General features: G+C 38.0%; 2 non-coding genes across 2 annotated transcripts; both read right to left on the bottom strand.

The window, feature by feature from the left end:
- Positions 1-13,178: 13,178 nt before the first annotated feature.
- LOC148691689 (small nucleolar RNA R71) lies at positions 13,179-13,289 on the bottom strand. The gene has a single exon (XR_015955370.1). It is a non-coding gene; the product is annotated as a small nucleolar RNA R71 (small nucleolar RNA).
- Positions 13,290-25,318: 12,029 nt separating this feature from the next.
- Positions 25,319-25,390, bottom strand: TRNAD-GUC (transfer RNA aspartic acid (anticodon GUC)). The gene has a single exon. It is a non-coding gene; the product is annotated as a tRNA-Asp (tRNA).
- Between the last annotated feature and the right edge of the window lie 206 nt (positions 25,391-25,596).

The raw sequence follows: 25,596 nt of genomic DNA, 5'->3' as shown, positions 1-25,596 counted from the left end.
AGGAACTTCTTTCCTCACTTACGACCCACGACATGGAATTTATCTTTGAATGGGGGGTGATACTTGAGATGATCCGGTAATGGTTTAAATTCTAGAGTGGGTGCCTGGATTATTAACAACATATCAGTATAAAACAAAATTGAAATTCGGGGAGGTGGCTTACCTGTGTGCTCCGATATAAACTCAAGAATAAACACCACTCCCTGGAAAGTTTCAGGGATATTGGACTTGGCCAGATGTGGTGTGATGATTGGTCCTTGTACTGTTTCATGAATTTCAACTTCCTTGGGGTTGTTTTTCTCAAGTATATCCTCTTTGATGAATTCTAGACATTCCCCAGTCACATCTTGCTCTTGATTCTTTGGAAAGGATTCGAAGATGCCTTTCTCACCCTCTTCTTCCTTGGATTGCATGATCCTGCAAGGAATAGGGACATTCAGTGGAACGGGGTTAGAAATAATTAACTTTGGAACAACCTTACCTGAATTGGATGGCGTAGGAGCAATAGGTGCCTGCGGCAAAGGTGTTTCCACCCTTGCCATAGGTTGCGTGTGTTCCTCTTCCTCAAATTGCAACCTTTCATCTTCCTTGTAATTTGAGTTGGATGGTTTAGGGTCCGTTCCAACCTCCTTGCCACTTCTTAACGTGATAGCATTGGCAGTTTCAAATCCTTCCTTCGGATTTGCAATGGTTGAAATAGGGAGTTTGCCTTGGTCTTGAAATTGTCCTACGAACTCCGCTATTTGCCCAATTTGCTTTTCCAAGTTGTCCAACCTTTTGTCTTGATTTTGCCTTGCTTTGTTTTGATCTTCTTGCCCCTGAGACAAATTGGTGAGTAACTCACTAACCATATCATTATACAAAGACTTACTTGAATTTGTTTGGGCAGGTTGTGGTGGCTGCATAGGTGTTGTATAGAACTCCTCATATGGTTGCCAATATTCTCCTTGTTGAGCCTCCTCGACTTGGTTTTGTGAGCCCTGCACCAAACAAATTAATTCATTAAGCTTTTGATTATAATCTATTGACGAACTTGAGTTTGGTTGGGCATATTGAATATGAGGTGGCTGCCAATATTCTTCTTGTTGAACATTTTGAGGTTCCCACCACATAGAAGTTGAATGATCACTCCAATCCGAATTGTAAGTATTGGAAAACACGTTATTCCTTGATTGAAGATCAAATATATCAACGCTTTGCATTTGGGACCTTTCCATGAGCTGTGACAAAAGAGAAGCATTATCAAGTGCCATGTTGTCCTTCTAAAATCAACAAAATAAAACTAAAAATATATACACACAAACGAAAATAAAACAATCCAAGAGATTAGCAAAGTTGCTAATCCCCGGCAACGGCGCCAAAATTTGATGCGAGAATTATACGCACACAAATTAAACCCTCTTTTTGACCGGGGATTAGGAGGGATTGTTAATCACTTGGATTTGACTCAAAAACGTAAAAACACAATATAAAACACTATACTAGACTCAAAGAATGCAAAACTAAACTTTAAAACACTAAAACAAATCAAAAGACTCAAAACAGCACCAAAACACTCAAAACTGCCTTAAAAACACTTTCTGGGCAGTTTTGAGCACTTTGAGTACTTTGGACGAATTTGGGTAACAAATTGAATCAAAACACTTATAAACACAAACTAAAACACTTTCTAACTAATTTGGACATTAAAGTAAGGGGGGATTGACTTTTGGATGAAATTAAACTAATTGCACAGATTCTAATTAAAACAGATTGTAAGTATGAATGTGATGGAATTGAATGGATGGGATGGCTAGCTAAGGGGTTCATCTCCACACATGTTACACTTGCATAATAAAAAGATTCCCAATTGCATTTCAATAAACCATGAATTCTCAACACCCCAAGTTAACCGTGATGCACTAATTAACCTTCAAGTCTTCCTAACGTTATTGAATTGGATGATTGCATACGACAACCCAAAACATTCCCCACAAGTCCCCTACATGATTGCATAATAGAGATACAAGCAAGAATCATTACGCTCTATGAAAATTATAAGTGTTGACGAGGCATTCGTTACTATGATTGCATGAAACTTATGCCAAGAAATCGTTTAACGCGATTGTTTATAAGCAACCTCCACTACTTGTGAATATAAGTTCGTAACTATTAGGTGAATCTCACTTATATTCTAGCGTCATATTCATGCATGAAAATTAAGCGTGTGCTCTCAATAAACATACATAAATAAGTTATCAATCAAACAGTTAAACAAATTGAATCCACAACTTATGAAACGCAATTAGAAGTAATCAAATCAAAATGCAAGCATAAACATATATTTCGAATCCCCCCCTAGCCAAGGGGGGGTTTAGTTCCTCATACGTACAAAACAAAGAGAATTGAAATTAAACATTGTAATCGAGGAAAAGAAACACCTAAACATTCCAACAACTCAAACTTGAATTGTATGAACGTTTAGGCACTCTTCCCCTCCTCTTCGTTGTAGCACAAGGTCTAAGGATAGTTTGATGGTGTGGATGTGTGTTTGAATGAATGAATTTCTGAAATGGAAGAGTGTATGAGAATGAATGGGAATGAATCAATTGTGGCTGCAATGGATGCTTATTTATAGGTGAAAAGGAGGGAATATGACAGCTAGGAACTTGGTGGAAATCTGGAATGGTGATGGGAGATGCATGTGGCTGATTTATGCATGTGATTAAAGGGTAATGACAGCTAGGTTATGATGATGAATGCATGTGCAAAGTTGGTTGAATGATTATGGGTGCATGTGGCTGATTTATATGAAGGGAATGCATGATTGTTTACATGTGAATTAAAGCTATATGTGGCTGCAATGATGAAATGGATGGGAGTGCGTGTGCTTTGACAGCTAGGTTGAATAAATTAAAGGGAGTGCATGTGGCTTGGCTGGAATGATTGGAATGCAATCTGAAATGGGATGTGTTGGTGTGAATTTCTGGTACAAAGGGCCTCCTTTGGTCTTCAATTTCGTCCATCTACTTGGCTTCAAGTATATGCAATCCATTTAACGCCCCAAACTACTCCAAAATGCACCAAAATGCACCCTTTTGCATACTTTGCCCTTAGAACCTGAAAACACACAAAAGAAGCATAAAGGACTAAAATAACTAAAGAAACATAACGTAAATGTACGAGAACAAGCCATTTAAGTCGCATGAATATGCTCCTATCAACCACGCAGCCTTGAAGTATCTTCTCACCAAAAAGGAGGCCAAACCAAGGCTCATTCGTTGGATGCTCCTACTTCAAGAATTTGACTTTGAAATTAGGGACAAGAAGGGATGTGAAAACGTGGTGGCTGACCACCTAAGTCGAATGGTGCGTGAAGAAGAGGACCTTCCCATTTTAGAAACGTTTCTGGATGAACAACTTCTGTCCGTTGAGGTAAGTACCCCTTGGTATGCCGATTTGGTTAATTTTTTGGTGTCTAAGCAAGTTCCTAACACCTTAAGCAAGGCTCAACGTGATAAATTAAAAAAGGATGCACGTTTTTATGTTTGGGACGACCCTTATTTGTGGAAAATATTCCCGGATCAGATTGTGCGTCGTTGTGTTCATGAATCTGAATTTAATTCCATTTTGAGTTTTTGCCATACATATGCATGTGGTGGACACTTTGGCACACAACGCACAGCGTTTAAGGTTCTTGAAAGTGGTTTTTATTGGCCTACATTGTTTAGAGATGCTAGGGCTTTTTGCTTAACATGTGATCGATGTCAAAAGACCGGAAGTTTAGGCCAAAGAGACCAAATGCCGCAAACCCCAATCCTTGTTGTTGAAATCTTTGATGTTTGGGGTATTGATTTTATGGGTCCTTTCCCTTTTTGGTTTTACTTACATTTTACTTGCCGTTGATTATGTGTCAAAGTGGGTGGAAGCTAAAGCCACCCGAACTAACTATTCTAGAGTTGTTGCAGATTTTGTAAAATCTAACATTTTCTCTAGATTTGGGATGCCTCGAGTGCTCATAAGCGATGGTGGGTCTCATTTTTGCAACCGCACCATTGCGGCATTGCTCAAGAAGTACAACGTGATGCATAAGGTTTCCACACCTTATCACCCCCAAACAAGTGGCCAAGCCGAGGTTTCAAATCGAGAAATAAAGCAAATCCTGGAAAAGACCGTTGGGCCGAATAGAAAAGATTGGAGCTTGCGTTTGGAGGATGCACTGTGGGCCTATCGAACGGCTTACAAAACGCCCATTGGTATGTCCCCATTTCGGCTAGTCTATGGCAAGCCGTGCCATCTACCCGTGGAGCTTGAACACAAGGCACATTGGGCGGTCAAGACCTTCAATATGGATGTGGACACGGCTGGAAACCATAGGAAGCTACAATTGAGCGAGCTTGAAGAGATTAGGCATGAGGCGTATGAGAATGCCCGGATTTACAAGGAGAAGACCAAGGCCGTCCATGACAAGATGATTAGAGGCAAAACCTTCTCAATCGGGCAGAAAGTGTTGTTATTCAATTCCCGTCTTCGGTTATTCCCCGGTAAGGTACGTTCCAAGTGGGTTGGTCCATTTGTTATCACTAATGTTTTTGTGCATGGTGCAGTTCAAATACAGAGTTTGAAAACTGGACAAGAATTCAAGGTGAATGGCCATAGGTTGAAACCCTACTACGAGAACTTTGTTGAGCATGTTGTGGAGGAGATCCCACTCCATGCCGTGGGTTCTAAGTAATGAGGAATGAGCATACCCTCGTCCGGCTGCAAGACGTTAAAGCAAGCGCTTCGTGGGAGGCAACCCATGCAATCACCAAGGAGAGGATGGCATTTACACTCCATAACCAGATTTGCGTCCCTAACCTCTTCTCTTTGTTATTTACATTCTGCCATGTTTAGTGTGTTTAGTTGCTGTTTGTGTGTTTACTTGTGTTTGGTGTGATTTTAGGCTTAAAACATTGAGGACAATGTTTGATTTAAGTGTGGGGGGGGGGGGGGTAACTAATGTTGTTGATGCAAATTCGTAGGATTTTATCACCCATAACTTCCAATGTTGTTCCTTGCTGTTTTTAAGTGTTTTTAAGCTATTTTAGAGTGTTTTAGTGTGTGTTGACTTAAAAATAAAAAAAAACCCATAAAATTTTGAAAAATTGTTTTGAAAAACCCAAAAAGAGTTGTTTTTGTGTGTTTGTTTGTGTCGTAGGTCACCTTCCAACACAATGATGAGGATTTGGTTTTTAATTGCATGATGGTTAAAGAAAGTTACAAACATGGATGGACGTTTGATATACTCTTTGGTTTATGCTTGGTTGTAGTTATAGTTTACGAATTCACATGTAATCACAAAGGAAAATTAGTTTTTGTAACAAGCTTGAAGGAATGAACTCAAACTAACGCTACATCCCTGTGAGACTTGAGCCTAAACGTCATTTGGAGAGTAATAATCTGTGCATCATTGTTTTCTTAAGTCGTTGCATGATCTCATTATTCTTTGCTTGGTTACTACTTAGAAGGCGTTTCATCACTTAGTTCCAAATGCTAGAACTCATGCCCATTTCATTCAAAGCATGTTATTGAATTGCATAACACATATTCAAGATGAAGTTGTGTAGTGACCACCATCAAAGCCAAATAGCCGTGTACCCTTAACTCATTTTGTGTTTAAGTTTAACCCCATTGAGCCGTGTTAGCCCATGTTCTTTGTTAACCCATATTATCCTCACCTAGCCTAGATTAGGACCATCCATACCCTTGTTCTTGAAGCATAGTAAGCATGACTGAAAATGAATTCCTTTTGATTAATGTGTTGCAGAAAATAAGTGTGGGGGAAGGAGTATTTATGTGAGTTTATGTGTCATAGGCACGGCTAGAAGAAGAAAAAAGAAAAAAAAAAAGTTGTGAAAAAAAAAAAAAGAAAAAAAAGAAAAAAAAAAAAAAAAAAGTGATGAATTAGGCCCTAAGAGTTGTTTGAATCTCCCCTATTTGTCTAAAAGTTGATTTCTGCATTCTAAGTGAATTCTATGTCTCAATTTCATTACTTTGCTTGCTATTGCTTAAGGAACTTTTGTTTATCCCTATCTTTCCTTGTTAGCCAATACCCCAAGCCCCGTTACAACCCTTGACTTCTATCTTGAGTGTTGTGTATTTCAATTGTGGAGTTTGAATTTGGTATGAGCATATGGTGTCACTGGTTCTCACATCTAAGTAGTAGCATTCCATTCATGAGCTCATATCTAAACACGTTTAATTACTCCAGAAATTGCTTTCTTTGTTATAACGTATGTGAGTACTAGTTTTTCATGTTTACATCAATCTTCTCACATATAACTATTGTAGGGTGTGTAGTCAGAAAATCTGAGTGAAAATTGAGTGCATAACTAGGGAGGAATTGAGGGAATTCTCTAAGGCATGTTACTGCATTCAAAATGTGTTTTAATTGATTAAATGCAAACTAGTGAATGGTGACTATGATTAAGTATGTGCTCGAGGGGAAGGAAGACTAAAAGCTATGTGAGTAATGATCTTTGACATGTCATGTTTCATTGGAAATCCCTGAGGCAAACGTTGGAAGGTTTAGGTTATGTTTTGATTGTTTTGTTTCGTTTTGTTTTCTTTAGTTGTTTTGTTTTGCTCGAAGACTAGCAAAAGCTAAGTGTGGGGGAATTTGATATGAGCATTTTCATGCGACTTAATTAGCTTGTTCTCGTGCATTTATGTTGTGTTTCCTTAGTTACTTTAGTGTTTAAAGTCACTTTTGTGTATTTTCAGATTATAAGGCCAAAGTGTGCAAGAAGATGCAAATTGGAGCCTTTTGGAGCAAAAGAGGAATGAATGAGTTGAAGACTTGAAGAAACGATGAATTCCTACTCCAACGATGAATTCCTACTCCAACGAGGATTCCTACTCCAACAAGGTTCCTACTTGACGTAGGAAAGTGATGCGAGAATTATACGCACACAAATTAAACCCTCTTTTTGACAATTGTAGTAAGTATGTAAGTAGGGATCGTTCAGGACCGGGGATTAGGAGGGATTGTTAATCACTTGGATTTCACTGAAAAACGTAAAAACACAATATAAAACACTATACTAGACTCAAAGAATGCAAAACTAAACTTTAAAACACCAAAACAAACCAAAAGACTCAAAACAGCACCAAAACACTCAAAACTGCCTTAAAAACACTTTCTGGGCAGTTTTGAGCACTTTGAGTACTTTGGACGAATTTGGGTAATAACTTGAATCAAAACACTTAGAAACACAAACTAAGACACTTTCTAACTAATTTGGACATTAAAGTAAGGGGGGATTGAGTTTTGGACGAAATTAAACTAATTGCACAGATTCTAATTAAAACAGATTGTAAGTATGAATGTGATGGAATTGAATGGATGGGATGGCTAGCTAAGGGGTTCATCTCCACACATGTTATACTTGCATACTAAATGATTTCTAATTGCTTTTCAATAAACCATGAATTCTCAACGCCCCAGGTTAACCGTGATTGCACTAATTAACCCTCAGATTTTCCTAACGTTATTGAATTGGATGATTGCATACGACAACCCAAAACATTTCCCACAAGTCCCCTACATGATTGCATAATAGAGATACAAGCAAGAATCATTAGGTTCTTTGAAAACCATAAGCATTGACGAAGCACTTGTTACTATGATTGCATGAAACTTATGCCAAGAATTTATTTAACGCGATTGTTTATAAGCAACCTCCACTACTTGTGAATATAAGTTCATAACTATTAGGTGAAACTCACTTATATTCTAGCGTCATATTCATGCATGAAGATTAAGCGTACACTCTCAATAAACATACATAAATAGGTTATCAATCAAATAGTTAAACAAATTGAATCCACAACTTATGAAACGTAATTAGAAGTAATCAAATCATATTGCAAGCATAAACATATATTTCGAATCCCCCCCTAGCCAAGGGGGGGTTTAGTTCCTCATACGTACAAAACAAAGAGAATTGAATTTAAACATTGAAATCAAGGAGGGGAAAACACCTAAAAATTCCAACAACTCAAACTTGAATTGTATGAACGTTTAAGCCCTTTTCTCCTCCTCTTTGTTGCGGCATAAGGGTTTGTTGTGAGTTTTGGGGGTTATGGATGGTGTAGAATGATGTGTTTAGGATATGGATGGATGTAGGGGACTTCAAGGCTTATTTTTGGGCAGAAAGTATGAAGAATGGTGAAGTATGGATGTGTTATAGAGAGGGGATGAATTTCTGGCGTGAATGAATGTGTATGAGAGGTGGTGATCTGATCTAGGGGTTAATATGAGTATATATAGGCACTTAGAACCCTAGGGAAATCAGATATGGACTTGAATTAATTAATGGGAGAGCATGGGAGTGACAGCTAGGGTGAATGATTAAAGGCAAAGTGCATGTGGCTGAATGGGTTAAAGAGGGAATGATGATGGGAGAGCATGTGGGTGACAGCTAGGTTGGTTGGTGGCTGCAATGGAGGTGTGGAATGATGATGGGAGAGCATGTGAGTGAATTATGAAGAGTGAATGCTTTCAATTTCGTCCATTCCTTTTGTTCCAAGCATATGCTATCCATTTCAAGCCCAATTTTGCTCCAAAATGCTCCAAAATGCATCCTTTTGCATACTTTGCCCTTAAATCCTGAAAATACATAAAACTAGCTTAAAAGACTACTTTACTAAGGAAAAACACTTTAAATGCACAAGACAAGCTAAACTAAGGTGCATAAATATGCTCCTATCAGAAAGTTAACCCTAGGTTTCCCGTTTTGGTAACCTTTCCTAATCTTAAACGTCCGTATTTTCTAGCCACTTTGAAGGCCTTGTAGGCACTTTAGGACACGAAACAAAGGTCCTAGGGCCCTTAAACCCCTTTGCCGTGGCCTCTCCCTTTCTTTCCTTCCCTTGCTGTGCAACGGGGGTAGTTTTGTCCTAGGTTAGGCAATTAAACACATGCTCCTCTCCTAATTTAAAACCCTAGCCGCACCTTGCAGCCATTCCCTCTTTAATTTCTGATTTTATTTCCTAATTCTAAAAGCCTTTGATTTAATTTTAATTAACCAAAATAAGCTAGGGTTTTGTTTTCTGAAACCATATATATTTTAAACCCTAGCCGCACCCTATTCTCTCTATTCATTCATAATTTTTCATTCACCCAAAACCCTTTTCTGCCGCAGCCACCATTCATCATTCCACCTTCCATCCGCAACTTCCATCCAATTCCAGCCACCATCCAACCTTGCCGCAGCACCACCATCCATTCCCCACTCCATTCCACACCTCCATACACCACCTACACCTCTTGGCGCAACCCTTTACCACCCTAAACCCATCTACAACCCAGAAAATCATCCAAAACCACCCCAAACCCTCTCTGCCGCAGCAAGAAGAAAGGAGAAAGAGGAGCTTGAAACGTGCAGAAATTCAAAGTGGATTCGTTGGGCGTTTTAGGTGTAATCAATCTTTTGTTCTCTATGTTTAAATTCAATTTTATTTCTCTTTCTGGGAACATGAGAGGCTAAATCCCTAGTTAGCTAGGGGGTGATTCAAAACCATGTTTATGCTTGCAATATAAATTGATTACCTTTGGTTGGAATTTCATGAGTTGTGGATTCAATTTGTTTAACTGCTTGATTGATAACTTATTTGTGTATGTTTATTGAGAGTGCACGTTTAGTTTTCATGCATGAATATGATGCTAGAATATAAGTGAGTTTCACCTAATAGTTACAAACTTATATTCACAAGTAATGGAGGTCGCTTATAAACGATCGCGTTAAATGAATTCTTGGCACTAGTTTCATGCTCATCATAGTAACGAATGCCTCGTCAACACTTATAGTTTTCATGTTGCTTAATGATCTTTGATTGTATCTTTATTGTGCTTTTCACGTAAAGGACTTTTGGAGAATGTTTTGAATTGTGTATGTGATGCGTTACGAATGTGACACACAAATTAAACCCTATTTGTGACAATTGTAGTAATGATGTAAGTAGGGATCGTTCTAACCGGGATTAACTAGGGGTGCTAAACACTTTAAACTAACTCAAATAAATAAAACTAACCTTTAAAACACTTAACTCACTTAAAAAAAAACTCAAAACAAGTTCACAAGACTCAAAATAAGCTAAAAACACTCAAAACTGCCTAAAAACACAAACTGGGCAGTTTTGAGCCTAAACACAAACTTGGACGAAAATTGGTTCTAACTTGACTCAAAACTCTTAAAAACACAATCTAAAACATAATTGAACCAATTAGACACTCTAAGACAATTGGGGATTTGGTTTTGGACGAAAATCAAACAAACAAAACAAGAATGTAAACTAGGCAAATTTGGACGAATTTGAAGGTGTTTGTGACTCCAAATACTTAAAAACACAAAATAAGACAGATTATAAAGACTAAGACTTAACAAAATATGGGGGGATTGTGTTTGGACGAAATTAAATTAAATGGGCAGATTGTAAAGAAAACAGATTGTAAAACAAATTGTGATGAATCAATGGATGATGGAATAGCTAAGGGGTTCTTCTCCATACATGAAATATATGCAACGTAAATCAATTTCCAATTATCAATTCAATAAGTTATGAACCTCGACACTCCAAGTTAATTAGGTCCGCTTAAATTAATGATAAGTCACATTTTGCATGCATTTATATCTTCCTTATTTGGCGTCTTTGTGATTGTTTTGGATTAAACTAGTTGCATTTTACATTATTTGGTGTTAGTGTGCAGCCAAGTGTGAATTTGGATCAATGGGAAGGCAAATGAAGTAAAAACATTCCAGAAAAGATGTGAAGTGTTAAGAGATGCAATTCGGCCATATTGGGTGATTCTAAACAAGGCAAAAACATTGAAGTCAGCTATGTGGTTCCAACACCAAAACATGCATTCACATGCATGTTCACAACCTTGGCCGTGCGTTCCCATGTCATCCCATCATTTTATGCACTTCGAGCACCAAATCAGATTCCTCACACCTTGTGCCGTGCATTCCACTACTTGTCCAGCTCCCTTTTGCACCAAGAACATGCAATTCCATTACTTAATTCATTCAACCATATTCTCACCAACAAACACAATCATGGCCGTGCATTCCATTACCTTTCTCCATTTCATCTTTGCAGAAATCCACATGCTTGCACATTTCCCCTTTGTCCATGCCGTGTGCTTTCTTCCCCTTTCCAGATTTGTACAAACAATTTCAGAAATCCTTTCATCCCATCATTCCATGCGATTCCAGCTCCTCCTTGTCTATGCCGTGCACTTTGATACCCTTTCCAGGGTGTCATTTCAGCTTTGCAGCCAATACACATGCATGATTCAACTAAAATAGCCAAATGCATGCATACTTCCCTAGTGCCGTGCGTCCACTACCTCAGAAACCCATCAATTCCAGCTCATTTTATGCTCTTCCATCTCACTTGTGCAGATTGAGATCCAATCTGAATGTTGGCAGCCACATTCTTTCCTATAAAACTAGGCACACTTCACACATCAAAGGGTTCTTCATTCAGTCCTTTACACACGCAAAACCACTCCATTTCACTCCATCTCTGTCCATTTGTTCTCCCAAGTGCAGAAACCATTCTACCTTCATTTACACCACACTTGGAGAACCAACACCGAAGGCACTCTTCAAGGAATTCAACATCAGTTTTGCTTCAAGGGTTTCTTCTTATTAATTCTATGTTCATTCATGTTTTATATTTTTATGTCAAATCTTTTGTAAACATGAAGTGTAACTAAGCCCTCCCTAGGGATTCGATGTAGCCTTGCAAAGTTTGCCATGTAATCAAGTTAGAACGCTCAGTTTGTCCATCTAATTCTTGTTTCATTCTCTGATATAATTGTGAATTTGTGAGTTGATTTGTATGCTTGATCACCATTTGAATTAACCACAGGTTATTTAGCCAAGATTAAAGCATACATCATGCCTAATCTTGGTGGATTTGTGAATGAATGAAGGGAATGTTTGGCAAACATCCTGCCGAGTGTTCCCTTTGGTTTTATGAAAGTTTCTTGTGCACTACATACTTCTGATTAGGAACCAAAGTTGCACATCACAATTAGGTTCATGATTAGAGACATTTGATCAAATCCACACATCATATGGTTGATCATATCCAAGTGAAACAAACTCAAGAAATAGGTAGATGAATGAGTATAAACTAACTTAACAAACATGGACTTAGTTGAGCAATGGTGAAACCGAATCCCTAGCTTCATTTCCATTGGTACTATCCCATTTTATTAGTTGTTGATTCATTTATTTGTGTTTACTTCATTTTCTTATGCTTTCAAGTTACAACAACAAATCTGCCTATTTTGATTAGTTTGATTCATTTCATAGAGTTCTTGCAAAACAAGTAATTACATAGGTCCAATTAGTCCCTGTGGATTCGACACCCTTGCTTGTGCCATTATACTAAAACATATTCTAGCATCAGGAAGGAATTATATATCAACAAAAATGGCGCCGTTGCCGGGGACTGATTTCAGTCCCTTGTAATTGCTTGTTTGCTATTTAAACTTTGTTCTTTTCATTGTTGATTGTTATTTAAACTTTGTTCTTTTCATTGTAGGTAGATTCTTGATTTTCATTCAAACTTGTGTTACTTTGTTTCAGGTAGTATATGTCAAATAGACTTGTTGAGTTAGGCCAAAGAATTGAACGGTTAAAGGGCCACACTTTGGACAACTTTGTGCCATCAAGTTCATCCATTATCCGTGAGGAAGAGGAAGGGAATTCACCTAGTTCAACAAGTAAAGGATCTGAGCAATTTAATTGGGAAAGAGAAGAAGAGATGGCGGGCAACCAAGATGAACTTCGAGCTTTGGAGGACTTTGCTCAACCAATCATACCAAATTCACCTTCATGCATCTTGCTACCCACCGAAGCTAGAAACTATGATCTTAAATCTTCACATTTCCATATGTTTCCCTCTTTTTATGGCTTACCTAATGAAGACCCTTTAGCTCATATTAAAGAGTTTTACAATGTTGTGAGTGGTTTACCTTTGCAGGGAGTAAGTGAAGCAAATTTGAGGATGAGAGTGTTTCCTTACACCTTGAAAGATAGGGCCAAGAGTTGGTTGATGACTCTAACACCAGGTTCCCTCACTACATGGGATGCCGTGGCTAAAAAGTTCTTGGAGAAGTTCTTTTCCACTCAAAAGACAGCCACATTAAGGGGACAAATCTTCAATTTCAAACAAGATGATGGAGAACCTTTCAATGAGTGTTGGGAGCGTTTTAAAGGCCTCTTGTTGCAATGTCCACACCATGGGTTACCTTTTCATTTATTTGTGTTTACTTCATTTTCTTATGCTTTCAAGTTACAACAACAAATCTGCCTATTTTGATTAGTTTGATTCATTTCATAGAGTTCTTGCAAAACAAGTAATTACATAGGTCCAATTAGTCCCTGTGGATTCGACACCCTTGCTTGTGCCATTATACTAAAACATATTCTAGCATCAGGAAGGAATTATATATCAACAATTAACCTTCAGATTTCCCTAGAATCATTGAATTGGATGAATATGCATCGCAACCAAATTATTCCTAACAAGTTCTCTATATGAACGGCATGATAAAGATACAAGTTAGAATCATTACGTTCTTTGGAAATCATAAGCATCGACAAGGCATTTGTAACTATGAAAAGCATGATACTCTTGCCAGGAATCTACTTAACATGATCGTGACTAGCGACCTTCACTACTTGTGAATATAAATTCATAACGATTAGGTGAAACAAACTTATATCCTAGCACCAAATTCAAGCATGCAAATTAAGCGTGCACTCTCAATCAACATACAAGAATAAGTTCTAAATCAAACGGTTAAGCAAATTGTATTCACGACTTATGCAACGATAACTGGAAGTAATCAACTTATTTCACATATATAATCATGGTTTCGAATACACCCTTAGCCAAAACGAATTTAGCCAATCATTCTCAAAGCAAAACAAAGATTACATGAATTAGACATTGAAATATAAGAGAGAATACACCTAAAATTGTTCAACAACTCAGAATGAAGAGCCAAACAATTGAGTGAATCTGTCTCCTTTCCCTTGCTTGCGGCAGATTGGATGGTGGTGGTTTCTGGGTGATGCGAGAATTATACGCACACAAATTAAACCCTCTTTTTAACAATTGTAGTATAGATATAAGTAGGGATCGTTCTTAACCGGGGATTAGGAGGGATTGCAAATCTCTTGGAAACTAACTTAAAAACGTAAAATAAAGTTTAAAACACTAAACTAAACTCAAAGAATGCAAAACTAAACTTTAAAACACCAAAACAAACCAAAAGACTCAAAACAGCACCAAAACACTCAAAACTGCCTTAAAAACACTTTCTGGGCAGTTTTGAGCACTTTGAGTACTTTGGACGAATTTGGGTAATAACTTGAATCAAAACACTTATAAACACAAACTAAAACACTTTCTAACTAATTTGGACATTAAAGTATGGGGGGATTGAGTTTTGGACGAAATTAAACTAATTGCACAGATTCTAATTAAAACAGATTGTAAGTATGAATGTGATGGATTGCTAGCTAAGGGGTTCATTTCCATACATGTTACACTTGCATAATAAAACGATTTCCAATTGCGTTTCAATAAACCATTACTTCTCAACACCCCAAGTTAACCGTGATGCACTAATTAACCTTCAAATCTTCCTAACGTTATTGAATTGGATGATTGCATACGACAACCCAAAACATTCCCCACAAGTCCCCTACATGATTGCATAATAGAGATACAAGCAAGAATCATTACGCTCTATGAAAATTATAAGTGTTGACGAGGCATTCGTTACTATGATTGCATGAAACTTATGCCAAGAATTCGTTTAACGCGATTGTTTATAAGCAACCTCCACTACTTGTGAATATAAGTTCGTAACTATTAGGTGAAACTCACTTATATTCTAGCGTCATATTCATGCATGAAAATTAAGTGTGCACTCTCAATAAACATACATATATAAGTTATCAATCAAATAGTTAAACAAATTGAATCCACAACTTATGAAACGCAATTAGAAGTAATCAAATCAAAATGCAAGCATAAACATATATTTCGAATCCCCCCCTAGCCAAGGGGGGTTTAGTTCCTCATACGTACAAAACAAAGAGAATTGAAATTAAACATTGTAATCGAGGAAAAGAAACACCTAAACATTCCAACAACTCAAACTTGAATTGTATGAACGTTTAGGCACTCTTCTCCTCCTCTTCATTGTAGCACAAGGTCTAAGGATAGTTTGATGGTGTGGATGTGTGGTTGAATGAATGAATTTCTGAAATGGAAGAGTGAATTGTGTATGAATGGGAATGAATGAATTGTGGCTGCAATGGATGCTTATTTATAGGTGAAAAGGAGGGAATATGACAGCTAGGAACTTGGTGGAAATCTGGAATGGTGATGGGAGATGCATGTGGCTGATTTATGCATGTGATTAAAGGGTAATGACAGCTAGGTTATGATGATGAATGCATGTGCAAAGTTGGTTGAATGATTAGGGTGAATGTGCATGTGCTTTGACAGCTAGGTTGAATAAATTAAAGGGAGTGCATGTGGCTTGGCTGGAATGATTGGAATGCAATCTGAAATGGGATGTGTTGGTGTGAATTTCTGGTACAAAGGGCCTCCTTTGGTCTTCAATTTCGTCCATCTACTTGGCTTCAAGTATATGCAATCCATTTAACGCCCCAAACTACTCCAAAATGCACCAAAATGCACCTTTTTGCATACTTTGCCCTTAGAACCTGAAAACACACAAAAGAAGCATAAAGGACTAAAATAACTAAAGAAACATAACGTAAATGCACGAGAACAAGCCATTTAAGTCGCATGAATATGCTCCTATCAAATACCCCCACACTTAGCTTTTGCTAGTCCTCGAGCAAAACAAAACAAAAGAAACCAAAAACAAAACGACACTGAACAAGAAAAACACAACCTAAACCTTCCAACAATCGTCTCAGGGATTTCCAATGCACATGACAAGTTAAAAATCATTATTCCCACAGATTTTAGCCATCTTTACACTTAAGTACATTCTTAATCATAGTCACCACATACTAGTTCACAATTAAGCATTTAAAACCATGATTTGAATGTAGTAACATGCCTTAGAGAATTTCCTCAATTCCTTACTAGAATGCACTCTATTTTCACACAGATTTTCTGACTACACACCCTACACTAGTTATATGTGAGAGATTGATGTAAACATGAAAGACTAGTATCTCACATATGTTATAACAAAGAACGCAATTTCTGGAGTTAATAAGCATGTTTAGATATGATCTCATGAATGGAATGCTACTACTTAGACGCGAGAACCAGTGACACCATATGCTCATACCAAGTTCAAACTCCACAAATTGAAACACATAACACTCAAGATTGAAGTCACGGGTTGTAATGGGGTTCGGGGCGTGTGGATAACAAAGAAGGGATATGGAAAACAAAGGTTCTTAAAGAAATAGTGAGCAAAGCACTTAAATCAACTTAGAATTCACTTTTGAATGAAAACTCAACTTTTGAACAAAAAGGGAGAATTTAGACAATTTACGGCCAGAATTGGTGTTTTGGACCCTTTCTTCAATCACTCATTCTTTCATTTTTTTCAAGCTCTTTTTTCTTTCTTTCTTTCTTTTCTTTTTTTTTTTTTTTTTTTTTTTTTTTTTCTTTTCTTTTGAATCTCAAAACATACATAAACACTTAAACATTCTCTCCCCCACACTTATTTTCTTTCATAATGTAACTCAAAAGGAATTCAATTAAGTCATGCTCACTATCTTTTAAGAACAAGGGTGGGGATTGTCCTAAACTAGGCTAGGTGAGGAAAATGTGGGTAAACAAAGAATAAAGGCTAAACAAGGCTCAACGGGGTTAAAACTTACAGCATATACGAAATATGGGAAGTAAGGCTATTTGGCTATGGTGGTGGTCACTACACAACTTCTTCTTGAATATGTGTTATGCAAATCAATAACATGCTTTGAATGAAATGGGCATGAGTTCTAGCATTTGGAACTATATGATGAAACGCCTTCTAAGTAGTAACCAAGCAAAGAATAATGAGATCATGCAACGACTTTAGAAAACAAGAAATCACAGATTATACTCTCCAAAGAACGTTATAGGCTCAAGTCTCTCAGGGTTGTAGCGTTTGTTTGAGTTCCTTCCTTCAGGCATGTTACAAAAACTAATTTTTCTTTTATGATTGCATGTGAAGTCATACATTATAACCATAACCAAGCATATACCAAGAGTAAATCAAACTTTTCTCTATGTTTATAACTCTTTTTAACAGTCATGCAATTAAAAACCAAATCCTGAGGCAAGTGTTGGAAGGTACCTACGACACAAAAACGACTCAAAACACTCTTTTTAGGCTTTTCAAAACATGTTTTTCAAATTTTTATGTGATTTTCGGAGTTATAACACAAAACACACTAAAACACTCCAAATCAGTTTAAAAACATTTTAAAACAGCAAGGAACAACACTAGAAGTTATGGGTGATAAAATCCCGCGAATTTGCATCAAATATACTTAGTTACCCCCCCCCACACTTAAATCAAACATTGTCCTCAATGTTTTAAGCTGAAAACACACCAAACAAAAGTAAACACATAAACAGCAACTAAACATACTAAACATGGCAGAATGTATCTAACAAAGAGAAGAGTTTAGGGATGCAAATCTGGTTATGGAGTGTAAATTCCATCTTCTCCTTGGTGATTGCAGTGAGGCTTCATCGTGAGTTTTTCCACAGGCTACTCTTGAACTGAGCTGGAGATTCTTTTGGTTTCCTCCGATCGTTGATTTTCCTTTGTGCTACTCTTGAACTGGGCAGCAGGATTCTTTTGGTCTCCCCCGAAGGTCTGAGCTTACTCCTTTTATCTGTTTCTTTGTTCAATCTCTCCAATTCGTATTGAAGAGGGTTAGAGGATAGCTCAGCATATGCTTGTCTCCTCATGCTTCAATGTATCTTTTTCCTTTGCCTTACTTGCTCCCCTTTGCAGAAGTGGTCCCTTCTCTGGAAGTGTATCAACCGTTGAAGATGACTACTCGAGAGCAACGCTAGGTAAGCAACCAGGGAATAGAGTCCAGATAGACTCCAAGTGCCGGCTGATTGCTTCTTTCACTTTGCCATGCAAGTAATATCAAGGACAAAGGAAAAGACAGGGAAAGAGCATGATATGTGATACCTTTGTTTTCGCCCTTGATGATATGAGATACCTTTGCTTTCGAAGAGGCAGCGAATGAATCCACATGCTTCGATCCACCGTTTCCTCTTGCCTCCTTTGTACTCCAGGCATTTGGTATCTTCTTTGGGGGATACATCCATGGTTGAAAGTGTGTTCTCAAGAGAAGGAGAAAACTGAGCATGTTTGAGAGGGTTGGTTGCATTTACATTCTCGGCCGAGAAGGAAAGTCATGCGTGATGCGAAATAGATAAGCACACAAATTAAACCCTCTTTTTGTCAAATTGTAGTAAAGATGTAAGTAGGGATCGTTCTAGACCGGGGATTAGGAGGGATTGCTAAACACTTGGAAACTGACTTAAAAACTCAAAAACAAAGTTTAAAACACTAAACTCGACTCAAAGAATGCAAAACTAACAGTTAAAACACTTAAACAAACCTAAAACCCAAAACAGCAACTAGAAGACTCAAAACTGCCTAAAAACCACTTTCTGGGCAGTTTTGAGCACCTACACTAATTTGGACGAAATTGGATGAAAACTTGAATCCAAATACTTAGAAACACAAATCAAAACACTTTCTAACTAATCTAAGACTTCAAATTAAAGGGGGATTTGTTTTGGACGAAAATTTAACATAAAACAGAAACTTTAAACTAAACAGATTGTAGAATGTTTTTGGATAAAAAGGATGGATAAAAGGCTAGTTAGGAGGTTCTTCTCCACACATGTCACACTTGCAAACAAAACGATTTTCAGTTGTTCTTCCAATAAATTATAAATACTCAACGCCCCAAATTAACCGTGAATTGCACTAATTAATCCTCAGTTTTTCCACAAGTTATTAAGTTGGATGATTGCATACGACAACCCAAAACATTCCCTACAAGTTCCCTACATGAATTGCATAATAGAGATACAAGCAAGAATCATTAAGTTCTATGAAAAACATAAGCATTGACGAAGCATTCGTTACTATGAATTGCATGAAACTTATGCTAAGAATTCATTCAACGCGATCGTTTTCAAGCGACCTTCACTACTTGTGATTATAAGATTGTAACTATTAGGTGAAACTCCCTCATAATCTAGCATCATATTCATGCATGAAAACTAAGCGTGCACTCTCAATCAACATACACAAATAAGTTATCAATCAAATAGATGAACGAATTGAATCCACAACTTATGAAATAACAACTGAATGTAATCAAATCATATTGCAAGCATGTACATGGTTTCGAATTCCCCCCCTAACCAAGGGGGTTTAGCCACTCATGATTACAACAAACTTAGAGAGTAATAACAAAGTAAACATTGAAAACAAGAATCGAAGTACACCTAAAAATTCCAACAACTCAATCTTGAATTGTATGAACGTTTAAGCCTCTTCTCCTCTAGTTGCTGCGGCACAAGGGGTTTTGGTGAGTTTTGGGGGTTATGGATGATGTAGAATGATGTGTTTAGGGTAGGGATGGATGTAGGGGAAGGCAAGGAGTGTTTTTGGAAAGAAAATATGAAGAATGGTGAAGTATGGCTGTGTTAGAGAGAGGGAATGAATTTCTGGCGTGAATGAATGTGTATGAGAGGTGGTGATCTGATCTAGGGGTTAATATGAGTATATATAAGCACTTAAAACCCTAGGGTAATCAGATATGAGCTTGTGACAAGCTAGGACGGCTAGGAGACAAGGTAGGACGGCTAGGAGACAAGCTAGGACTGCTTGTGACAAGGTAGGACGGCTAGGAGACAAGGCAGGACGGCTAGGAGACAAGCTAGGACGGCTAGGAGACAAGCTAGGACGGCTTGTGACAAGGTAGGACGGCTAGGAGACAAGGTAGGACGGCTAGGAGACAAGCTAGGACGGCTAGGAGACAAGGTAGGAAGCTAGGACGGCTAGGAGACAAGCTAGGACGGCTAGGAGACAAGGTAGGAAGCTAGGACGGCTAGGAGACAAGGTAGGTCGGCTAGGAGACAAGGTAGGACGGCTTGTGCTTCCAATACAGAAATTAGGCAGAAATTAGGCACTATGTGTGAATAGATAAAGCCTTCTAGAAATAAGGTTTTTAGGCCCCCTTGCAGCTCCCTAACTGAATTCAAGCCTTCAAATTCGTCCATCCTCATGCCTCCATGCTTGCACTATCCAATCTTGGCCCAAAAATGCTCTAGAATGCTCCAAATTGCTTCTTTTTGCATACTTTGACACTAAAACCTGAAATTGCACGAAAATAACTTTAAACACTATAATTAACATAATTTAGCTAATTAAATGCAAGAAAACAAGCTAACTAAGTCGTATAAATATGCTCCTATCAATGCGCTTCTGGGTGTATGCCCTGCCATGAATGTTGATGTATATAGGAATTGTAATGGCAAGTGGCAATGCGGATGCGGAAATTACCTCCACGCGTCTTCAGCTTTGTCAGAGAGCTTTTGACAAAATGGTACGCGTTTTCTGAAAAGCCGGGAGCTTTCGACAAAGTGGCACACGCTTTCTGAAAAGCCGGGAGCTTTCGGCTTTGTCTCCCACGCTTGTCGGCAAAAGTGTGCAGCTGATTTCTCGCCTTCCACGCGTCTTCTGAAAAGCTGGGAGCTTTTGACAAAGTTACACACGCTTTCTGAAAAGCCAGGATTGCGTTTGACGAGCTGGCGATCTTTACGCCGGAAATTCCGGTTTTGAAGAGTGGTGTCTCTTCATTTCTGAATTGGTGAACGCCTCTCCTTTAATAGAGGTGATCGATCACCTCTAGCATGCACACTTGAAAATTGCCCAGAATTCGTCTCCGGCCCGTCGAGATTTCACTCCATCCAACCCTTCTCTTTTAACTTCTTGAAAAAAATGGCTAGCTCATCTAACCCATCGAACATTTGCTTAGATTTGAGTCTAAGCAATGATCTTGTTGCGCCGCGTCAGGATAAGGTATGGTGCCCGTCTTTCTTATCTTCTCATGGCCCTCTTACAGATGAGGACTCTGTGATGACGGATGTAACAACGGCTACGATAGTAGCTCGGAACCTCCTCACTCCCAAAGATAGTCAGCTGTTTTCAGGACGGTCCGATGAGTTGGCCGTTCAAGAGTCCCTGGCTCTCAGTGTTCAGTGCGCTGGCTTCTGTGTCCAATGATAAGTCACATGTTGCATGCATTTATATCTTCCTTATTTGGCGTCTTTGTGATGTTTTTGGATTAAACTAGTGCATTTTACATTATTTGGTGTTAGTGTGCAGCCAAGTGTGAATTTGGATCAATGGGAAGGCAAATGAATTAAAAACATTCCTTTTGGTAGCTGAGCATTATTCCAAACGTGGAGAGGATTCTAGGGAGTTAAATTGAAGTTCAAATGAAGAATCTAGGAAACATTTGACTGCTGGAATTTCAGGAAATGATGTGGAAGTGTTAAATGGTGCAATTCGGCCATATTGGGTGATTCTAAACAAGGCAAGAAACATTGAAGTCAGATTAGGTGGTTCCAACATGATGCGAAATAGATAAGCACACAAATTAAACCCTCTTTTTGTCAAATTGTAGTAAAGATGTAAGTAGGGATCGTTCTAGACCGGGGATTAGGAGGGATTGCTAAACACTTGGAAACTGACTTAAAAACTCAAAAACAAAGTTTAAAACACTAAACTCGACTCAAAGAATGCAAAACTAAAAGTTAAAACACTTAAACAAACCTAAAACCCAAAACAGCACCCAAAACACTCAAAACTGCCTTGAAAACACTTTCTGGGCAGTTTTGAGCACTTTGAGTACTTTGGACGAATTTGGGTAACAAATTGAATCAAAACACTTATAAACACAAACTTAAACACTTTCTAACTAATTTGGACAATACAAAGACTCAAAGGACTCAAAACAGGTTCAAAAGACTCAAAACTGCCTAAAAACACTAACTAGGCAGTTTCTGACCTTAAACACAAATTTGGACGAATTTAAGATTATAGGTTGATTCAAAACACTTTAAAACACAAATTAAACAGATTCTAAACACTATAGAACAAGAAAGTAAAGGGGGGTTTTGTTTTGACGAAAATTGAAATAACAAAACAAAGTAACAAACTAGGCAGATTGTAAAACGAATTCCTTGAAAACAAGATGATGGATGGATTAGCTAAAGGGTTCATCTCCATACATGTTACACTTGCATAATAAAACGATTTCTAATTGCTTTTCAATAAACCATGAATTCTCAACGCCCCAGGTTAACCGTGATTGCACTAATTAACCCTCAAATCTTCCTAACGTTATTGAATTGGATGATTGCATACGACAACCCAAAACATTCCCCACAAGTCCCCTACATGATTGCATAATAGAGATACAAGCAAGAATCATTACGCTCTATGAAAATTATAAGTGTTGACGAGGCATTCGTTACTATGATTGCATGAAACTTATGCCAAGAATTCGTTTAACGCGATTGTTTATAAGCAACCTCCACTACTTGTGAATATAAGTTCGTAACTATTAGGTGAAACTCACTTATATTCTAGCGTCATATTCATGCATGAAAATTAAGCGTGCACTCTCAATAAACATACATAAATAAGTTATCAATCAAACAGTTCAACAAATTGAATCCACAACTTATGAAACGCAATTAGAAGTAATCAAATCAAAATGCAAGCATAAACATATATTTCGAATCCCCCCCTAGCCAAGGGGGGGTTTAGTTCCTCATGATACAAAACAAAGAGAATCAAAGAAACACCTAAACATTCCAACAATTCAAACTTGAATTGTATGAACGTTTAGGTCCTCTTCTCTTCCATTCCTCATTCGTACAAAACAAAGAGTATTGAAATTAAACATTGAAATCAAAGAAACACCTAAACATTCCAACAACTCAAACTTGAATTGTATGAACGTTTAGGCCCTCTTATCTTCCTCTTCGTTGTAGCACAAGGTCTAAGGATAGTTTGATGGTGTGGATGTGTGTTTGAATGAATGAATTTCTGAAATGGAAGAGTGTGTATGAGAGGTGGTCATCTGATCTAGGGGTTAATATGAGTATATATAGGCACATAGAACCCTAGGGAAATCAGATATGGACTTGAATTAATTAATGGGAGAGCATGGGAGTGACAGCTAGGGTGAATGATTAAAGGCAAAGTGCATGTGGCTGAATGGGTTAAAGAGGGAATGATGATGGGAGAGCATGTGGGTGACAGCTAGGTTGGTTGGTGGCTGCAATGGAGGTGTGGAATGATGATGGGAGAGCATGTGAGTGAATTATGAAGAGTGAATGCTTTCAATTTCGTCCATTCCTTTTGCTCCAAGCATATGCTATCCATTTTAAGCCCAATTTTGCTCCAAAATGCTCCAAAATGCATCCTTTGCCCTTAAATCCTGAAAATACATAAAACTAGCTTAAAAGACTACTTTACTAAGGAGAAACACTTTAAATGCACAAGACAAGCTAAACTAAGGTGCATAAATATGCTCCTATCACAACACCAAAACATGCATTCACATGCATGTTTACAACCTTGCCGTGTACTCCCATGTGGTTCCAGCTCACTTATGCACTTCTAACTCTAAAACAGCTTCCACACACCCATGCCGTGCATCCATCATTCCAGAAATCCATTCATCCCATCATTCCATGCCTTTCCAGCTCCCTTTTGCACTAAGAACATGCACTTCCATTACTTAATTCATTCAACCATATTTACACCAACAAACACAATCATGCCGTGCAAATCCATTGTTCCAGCTTGGTGAAACCAATTCCAGGTTGTCCACTCCTTTGTTGCAGATATCACACATGCATCTTTGATTAAATAAACCATTCCATGCCATTCCAGCTCCCTCTTGTCTATGCCGTGCACCTTCATGTCCTTTCCAGATTTGGACAACCAATTCCAGGTTGTCCATTTCAGCTTTGCAGCCAATACACATGCATGATTCAATTAAAATAGCCACATGCTTGGACATTGCCCATGCCGTGCGTCCACCACCTCAGAAACCCATTCATTCCAGCTCATTTATGCACTCCCATCTCACATGTGCAATTCCAGCTCAATTCTTAATGATGGCAGTGACATTTCCCTTCTATAAAACCATGCACATTTCACACAACAAGTTGGCTTCCATCATTCCATGATTCACACGCATAACCACTCCATTTCACTCCATCTCTGTCCATTTGTTCTCCCAAGTGCAGAAACCATTCAACCATAGCCAATCTACCTTCATTTACATCACACTTGGAGAACCACCACCGAAGGCACTCTTAAGGGATTTCGACATCAGTTTTGCTTCAAGGGTTTCTTCTTAATTAATTCTATGTTCACTCATGTTTTATATTGTTATGTTAAACCTTTTGTAAACATGAAGTGTAACTAATCTCCCTCTAGGGATTCGATGTAGCCTTGCAAAGTTTGCCATGTAATTAAGTTAGAATGCTCAGTTTGTCCATCTATTTCTTGTTTCATTCTCTGATTTAATTGTGACTTTGTGAGTTGATTATAATGTTTGATCACCATTTGAATTAACCACAGGTTGTTTAGCCAAGATTAGAGCACACATCATGCATATTCTTGGTAGATATGTGAATGAATGAAGGGAATACTTTGCAAACAACCTGCCAAGTGTTACCTTTGGTTTTATGAAAGTTTCTTGTTCGTAACACCTTCTTGATTAAAAACCAAAGTTGCACATCACAACTAGGCTCATGATTAAGGACATGTGATCAAATCCACACATCATATGGTTGATCATATCTAAGTGAAACAAACTCAAGAAATAAGTAGATAGCTGAGTATAAACTAACTTAACAAACATGGACTTGGTTTAAGCAATGGTGAAACCGAATCCCTAGCTTCATCTCCATTGATACTATCCCATTTTATTAGTTGTTGATTCATTTATTTGTATTTACATCATTTTCTTATGCTTTCAAGTTACAACAACAAATCTGCCTAATTTGCTTAGTTTGATTCATTTCATAGAGTTCTTGCAAAACAAGTGATTATATAGGTCCAATTAGTCCCTGTGGATTCGACACCCTTGCTTGTGCCATTATACTAAACCTATTTTAGCATCTAGGAAGGAAATTACTTCAACAAAACTGGCGCCGTTGCCGGGGATCGAACCCGGGTCACCCGCGTGACAGGCGGGAATACTTACCACTATACTACAACGACAATGGCGCCGTTGCCGGGGACTGATTTCAGTCCCTTGTAATTGCTTGTTTGCTATTTAAACTTTGTTCTTTTCATTGTAGGTAGATTCTTGATTTTCATTCAAACTTGTGTTATTTTGTTTCAGGTAGTATATGTCAAATAGACTCGTGGAGCTAGGCCAAAGAATTGAACGGTTAAAGGGCCACACTTTGGACAACTTTGTGCCA

This window comes from Pyrus communis, chromosome 13 (assembly GCF_041283825.1).
Source record: "Pyrus communis isolate YQ-2024b chromosome 13, ASM4128382v1, whole genome shotgun sequence".
Classification (NCBI taxonomy): domain Eukaryota; kingdom Viridiplantae; phylum Streptophyta; class Magnoliopsida; order Rosales; family Rosaceae; genus Pyrus; species Pyrus communis.
This window is presented reverse-complemented; position numbering and strand designations above follow the sequence as displayed.